The sequence below is a fragment of the Pseudopipra pipra genome, chromosome 5 (genome assembly GCF_036250125.1).
Source record: "Pseudopipra pipra isolate bDixPip1 chromosome 5, bDixPip1.hap1, whole genome shotgun sequence".
Taxonomy (NCBI): Eukaryota; Metazoa; Chordata; class Aves; order Passeriformes; family Pipridae; genus Pseudopipra; species Pseudopipra pipra.
Window position 1 is genome coordinate 57,689,790 of NC_087553.1, and position 6,734 is coordinate 57,696,523.

Genomic DNA, 6,734 nt, shown 5'->3' on the forward strand with positions numbered 1-6,734 from the left:
CTATGAAGCAATTAATAATGTCCCACATGTTGGAGTAACAAGTGTAGAACAAGAGGCATTTGGGGGTTCAATGATCAATATAATCTGACTCAATAAGAACCTAAATTCTCTGCCTCAGGGAAAAAGAAGCCCCTCAACATATGTGAAAACTGAATTCTAAATTCAAATGGGATGCAGAGCAGCTTATACCCTAGGGACTAGAATATCCCGCCAAGGAAAACCAGACAGTAATAATTGGAACACTTAGAAACATGTTTACAAGAAATGACTGCATGCATCAAGAGAATATTATGGTCTTTGATTTTAGAGTCCAGTGGTGGAATTAAATCAAAATGCTCGTACTATGTCCCCACTGAAAATGAACAGATGGCCTTTTCCTCTTGTGCCATGAATATTTTTTGCACATACACTTCAACAGAAAACCCCTATCTCCTTATCCCTCTGGAAAAAAGAAAAATTAAGGGTGGGCATAGGGGGATGGAGGCAGGAGGAAAGGAGAAAAAGAAAAAATTGTAAAACATGGATGGCAGTGAAAATCTTTGAAATCTTTAGGAGTCAGTTTCTTAGCTGATAGATTGGTTATTAACCACCAAAGTTTATTATAAGATCAGTTTACTAACCATAGGTCATATTTACTGTGAATAATTACTGGAAAATAAACATGCACTTGAAATAATATCTTATTCTCAAGCAGAGAGAATACTCCCTTATTGTTGCCCATCATTACAAAATACCACTATAACTAAACTATAACATGACATAGTTGTGTAATAAATGTTGCAGTCTATAGCAGCATCTGTCAGGCATCCTTTCTCTATATGTTTATACTTTCTATCTCATATTTTTTTACATTTGTTTCCTCTCTTTTCAATGTTTTCATCCTTCCAATATCCTGTTATCATCATATACAGGGAACTTAATTTCCTCATTTTCTCACTTCTTTTTCTGCTCCTTCACTTTTCTCTCACTTTTGCTAGGACATTTGTAGCAAGATTTCTTGATTTTCTACAAGACTTTTATAGCTGTTTACTGCCTTGTACCAAAAAGGCAACTTGGTGGTATTCCTCAGAGATTTTTTGCTCAAACATTTTTGCAAATCTGGTGAGAACTAGAATTTTAAATATATTGAAAGATCTGTGATGAAGTTAGTGTTTGTCCATCCCCTCAGGAGGTGTAAGAAGGGCTGGGAAAGTATCTTAGTCCAAGTTAGAATTCCAAACGTAGAAGTTATAATATTGTCCTTCCTGCTTTGCATGAAGAACTTCTGGGTGGATTTTATGACTACAGATTTACTGATTAGAATGAGGAAATCACTTCAGATCATATTTTAAAAGAAAAGTCTGACCTGAAAGTTTCTCGAGGAGAATAAAAGTCCACTAACTATAAGATTTGCCTTGTATGTTTCTCCAAACAAATCATGTTTGTTAATCTTTAAGTCAGTTGACATGTAATTAAGGAGGCTTTTTCAGTAATAGTAGACTAGACTGTGAGTAACCTTCCCTTCTTTTAGAATTTTGTGAGCATTATATTAGTCACTTAATCTTCATGTACTCTGTGGTTTTACCTAGTATTTTGTAAATATATTATATTAATTTGTATTTTCATAGATATTTATGCCAGAAAAGGATACTGGATCATCTAATGTGACCCACTGTGTACTCCAGGCAAAATTATGTGCATTTAACTAAGGCATATCTTCCTCAAAGACATTCTAAGGGCCCTCCAGCTTTTCAAGAGATGAGGATTTCAGTATTTTTTTTGCTTTCAAAGGAAAAACATGTTCTTCATTAGTATATATAAAGTCTTTATAACTGAAGTATTATTTTTTGACTTCAACACAAAATATGTTGTATGTTATAACCATACCTCACACCTCCTCCAAAAAAAAACCAAACCCAAACCAACAATTTAGGATATTCACTTGGCAAGAGTGGTTACTATAGCAGATAATGGGTAATACGGTCTGTCTGTGTATTCTTTAATAAGAACATACGAGGAGAGAAACAACTTCTGCATGTTCTCTCTGTGTTATAAATTGTTCTCCATTGTTCTCCCATGTTGTCCATTTTCAGATATTTCAGTTTCCAATATCAATCAAGAATTAATATCCATGAAAAAACCCTCAGTCTTTTAATTTATTTATAGGAATGAAATAGTGTACATTTAAATAATGCATGAATACTCAATAAGACCTAAATGTTTCTGAAACTGCAAGAACCTTGCCAGACCATAAGCCAATAAGCAACTCAACTATGTTTTCTTGTTCCTTCTTATTGGACATACTGTAGAAGATCAAAAGATGGGATAAAAACCAGATGTACCAACTGCATTGCTTCCATTTTGGGTTTCTTCCTTCTGAGTCATTACAGTGACAGTGCCTTGTATCACGCAGAATGAATGGATGGTCAACCTGTCAAACAAAACTAAAACTCAGTTGTTCTGGTTAGGTGGAGAAAACAAATTGCCCATATTTATCACATCCGCCTTAGGGGAAAACTTTGGAAATCAATAAACAAGCTTCAGAGTCCAAGCTATTATCCATACCTTCCTAAAATGTGCAGCATCCTTTATTATTATACTAGTTTTCTACACTTTCAATATACTTTTCTATGTCCCAACTTCCACAGTGTTAAACCACTGCATTTCAATAAAGAGTAGAAGCTAAAAACAATAACCTGTCATTAGCTGCACATAGTTGCTTGTCTCCTTTTAATTTCAGTAAAAGATTGTGAAAAGACAGACAAATGATGCAGCGTTTGCAGAAAGAAGCTTTCAGTTGTTTCCTTATACAATACAGGGACACATAAATGACTCAGCATCAACAGGCTCTGAACATTTGAACCTCCCTAAATTAACCTTTAGGAAACACTTGCAGTACTGTAGCAATGAATCTGGTCCTTTCCTTTACGATTCAAAAAGACTGGTACTTTTCTTTATATATATACTAAGCTATTAGAGATTGTCCAAAGAAGGGCAACAAAGATGGTGAAGGGCCTTGAGGGGAAGCCGTATGAGGAGTGTCTCAGGTCATTTGGTCTGTTCAGCCTGGAGGAGACTGAGGAGAGACCTCCTTGCACTCTACAACTTCCTCATGAGGAGAAGAGGAGGGGCAGGCACTGATCTCTTCTGTCTGGTGACCAGTGACAGGACTCAAGGGAATAGCCTGAAGTTGTGTCAGGGCAGGTTTAGGTTGGATATTAGAAAAAGGTTTTTCACCCAGAGGGTGGTTTGGCGCTGGAACAGGCTCCCCAGGGAAGTGGTCACAGCACCAAGCCTGACAGATTTCAAAAAGTGTTTGGATAATACTCTTGGGCCCATGGTGTGACACTTGAGAATGGTTCTGTGCAAAGCTAAAGGTTAGAGTCGATGGTCCTTGTGGGTCCAACTCAGCATATTCTGTGATTCTGGGATTTTGGGTAATTATACTTTGCTTATAAATTGTTATTTGACATTTTACCTAAAGGTGTTTAGCATGTTTGTCGTTTTTCTTTTTGAAAACCCAGTGATTTTGCAAAGGTCCACTGGATCATTCCGTATAGAAGACATGGTATTGCAACAAATTCTTTGTGCACTGAGATAGAAATAGCTTTATATGAATATATATGTATTAATTTGTATATAATTAAATTTAATGATCGATGAGGGAGGGAAACAGAGGAGACTTTTGCAAGTCATTTGAGACTGTTTCTCTACAAAATATAATAAAAACTATAGATATGATGTTTTCTACAAGGTTATGAGTCATATTTGAAGTTTTCTATTCCGCAAATGTATTTCTATTTGCACTTTATCAACTGATTGAAATTTATTCATTCCCTTATTCTTTCAGATTGCACAGATGCACATATTTCTCTAGGATAATATGAGCTTTCAGATTATGTAAAGCAAAGATATTATTGTAGCTTTTCATGAAAGCAGCTATCCATCTGTACTAAAATTAGTGAACTAGAATTGGCATTTTTCTCAGTTCTACATTTTCTACTAATCAAGAATTTGCCACTGGGAAAACAAATACCTGTACTGAGTAGACACAAGGACTAAAACATTGCTACAAAGCATCTAAAAAAAGTCTGCATATCATGAAAATAATTCTTGAAAATCTGTTGAATCTCACTGGCAAGTAACTAGCATTGTGCAAGAAACTATGGAGCTGAACTACATATGATAATTTGATTTTACTTTTTCTTCTTTTTAATGTCTTCGGGTATAAAACAGTTTTAAGTTTAATTTCTTTTCTAAACCATATGGAATTGAGCTCTGATTCAAGATTCTGTTCTTAGAAAAAGAAACATTATTATGTTTAAAAGTCAATAATAAACACATCTCTTTTCTCAGAAAAATATTCTAACATCTTTATTTTTACCAAGAAAGAAACTACAGGATAGATGTGCCCCAAATGAAACTGAGTTGATGATGGGATCAGGAGTAAAATCCATCATCCTGTCCCTGTAGAGATATCTCCTCTATCTAAAAAATATCCCTTTCCCACCTCAGCTGTTCACACACAGGAGTGACTACTGGCTGTGTTGTGTGACTCATTGATGATGTTCATAGAAGTGTTAGACACGGAAAGAACCACAGGAAGGCAGCAGATGGTATTGTCTAGGGATGGAGCTGTAATTTATGCTCTTCCATTTACTACCATACATACATTTAAATAATAAGAAATATAATGAAAGAGCAGTAGTTTCAGGGATGGCTTTTGGCATAATTATAAGCTTGTGTTCAGAGTTTTTGAATTAATTATCCTGACAGTCAGGGTCTAAAAGAAAAATCTGAAGTTCCAGCTGTAATTTTCAACAGAATATTTTCAGAAAAACTAAATTTAAAAACTTACAATATACTATTATATCATTCATACGAAATAATGAGAAACTTCAGAACTCTTAGAGTGCCCATCAATCTTTATTTATTTATTTACTTTAAAAAGTGTTCTTATCTTAAATTTTTTATGCCTCGGACGTTCATCTGGAGTCCTGATGTTGTGAGCCTTCAGGCTTACCAACAGTAACTGTGATGATGTTTTTTAAATGTCCGTATGGCAGTTTAAGGTTTTCTGCTGACTCATAGTCGCAACTGAGAAACGCTAATGTGTTCTGCCACCTCACCTACTCAGATTCATCCATCATCTCTGGTCCCGTGGCTTGTGCCATACCTCAAGGTGCCTGTTGCCATTCTGTCTGAAGGACTGACTGCAGCAAAGAAGGACATTTGTGAACAGTTATGCTTATGTGAATTTAGTAAAACCAACAAGTCTTTAGGGAGAATTATTTTCCTTAGTTGCACATCTAATGCCTTATTAGAATCATCAAGTCTAAAAAGAAAAATTGACTTGCTTATTAATGTTCTTAGATGATTATGTCTATGACACCCCAGTTTAGTAAAGGTAGTACTTTTGCATTTAACAGTTGGACTCAATGATCTTTGAGGTCTTTTCCAACCTAAATGATTCCATGACTCTATCTTAAAAATTCACTTGTGGTCTCTGAGACTGGTCTCTCAGTTTGGAAAAAGAAAAAAGTATAATAATATATTATGCATGTTAATATGCAAATTTTCATCTGGGCTCTTGTCTTCAGTAGGTCTTTCAGAGAATACAATGTGAACAATGCAACTGGACTTTTCAGAATAGATGTTCAGAAGGACTACAGCTTAATAGTTAATTCTCAGGTTTTGGACAGAAAACTGTAGATACACACACACAAACACAAAGGAACAGTTTGTACCACCACCTTCAAACTAAATCATTGTATTTAGCACTTTGATTCAAAATTATATATTTCTAGTACGTCACAGGAATAAACGTAGAGCAAAGAAGTAATATTCAGACATTGATGAACCTGACATCAACAGAAGAGTAATGGACTATCATCAGAATAACCATTTATCCACCCTGAAGATCTTAAAATGGACTTATCAGAAGTAATGATGAGTATTTACACATCAGGTACCTTATTAATCATCAGATTTGATACTCATCTGCTTTCTTCTCTCTAGCTGTTCTTGATTCCTGAACATTTCCTTTTCTTGATATTTTAATTCCTCTGTAATTAAATTATATTGGATTTTCATCTGCTTTGATCCTTACAATAATACCTCAGCTCCTTATGCTATCATGTGCCTAATTCCATTTCAAATACCTTGCAGTTTTGCCTAGAAAAAAGAGTTCAATTTTTATAATATAAAGTACAAAATGTTCAAAATATCAAAAAAATTAAGGCTTCAGAAAATTCTTCCCTTTCACCTATTTTTTTTATTTTACTTGTCATGATTTACACTTACTAGCAGGAAGAAAGATTTTATGCTTTCCTGCTCATGTATAAAATGTTGAAACTTGCAAGACATGATTGATTTCTCACAGAAAAGTCAATTGCTTTTCTTAGTTGCTCTGAGTTAATTTTACGACTTTAGTTAAATTCTCCTCCCAAATTCCTACACATTTATTTCTTAGAAATTATCTAAGTCTGTAAATTTAAGCTATAGGACTCAATTCTTTGCCTTGCAGACCTCCATCCATTTCTGATACATCTGAGACAGTTCACTCCCTGATCTTTTTTTTTTAGAAGTGATTGTTTAGAACATTTGGTAAGTTGTAATATTTTTTCATTAAAGGTTTTAATATTTTCTTAATTCAGATTTTGATTCCTTTTTTTTCTTTCCTTACAAAAAATACCCACTTTTCCTATTTTAGAATTTCTTGACATTAAAATAAAGCATTAAACAATTTCAAACTT

At 34.4% G+C, this 6,734-nt stretch overlaps 1 long non-coding RNA gene across 1 annotated transcript; it reads right to left on the bottom strand.

The window, feature by feature from the left end:
- Nucleotides 1-2,022: 2,022 nt before the first annotated feature.
- Nucleotides 2,023-6,167, bottom strand: LOC135415305 (uncharacterized). The gene is made up of 3 exons (XR_010431068.1): nt 5,952-6,167; nt 5,109-5,192; nt 2,023-2,410 (listed from the first exon to the last, which is right to left on the bottom strand). It is a non-coding gene; the product is annotated as an uncharacterized LOC135415305 (long non-coding RNA).
- Between the last annotated feature and the right edge of the window lie 567 nt (nt 6,168-6,734).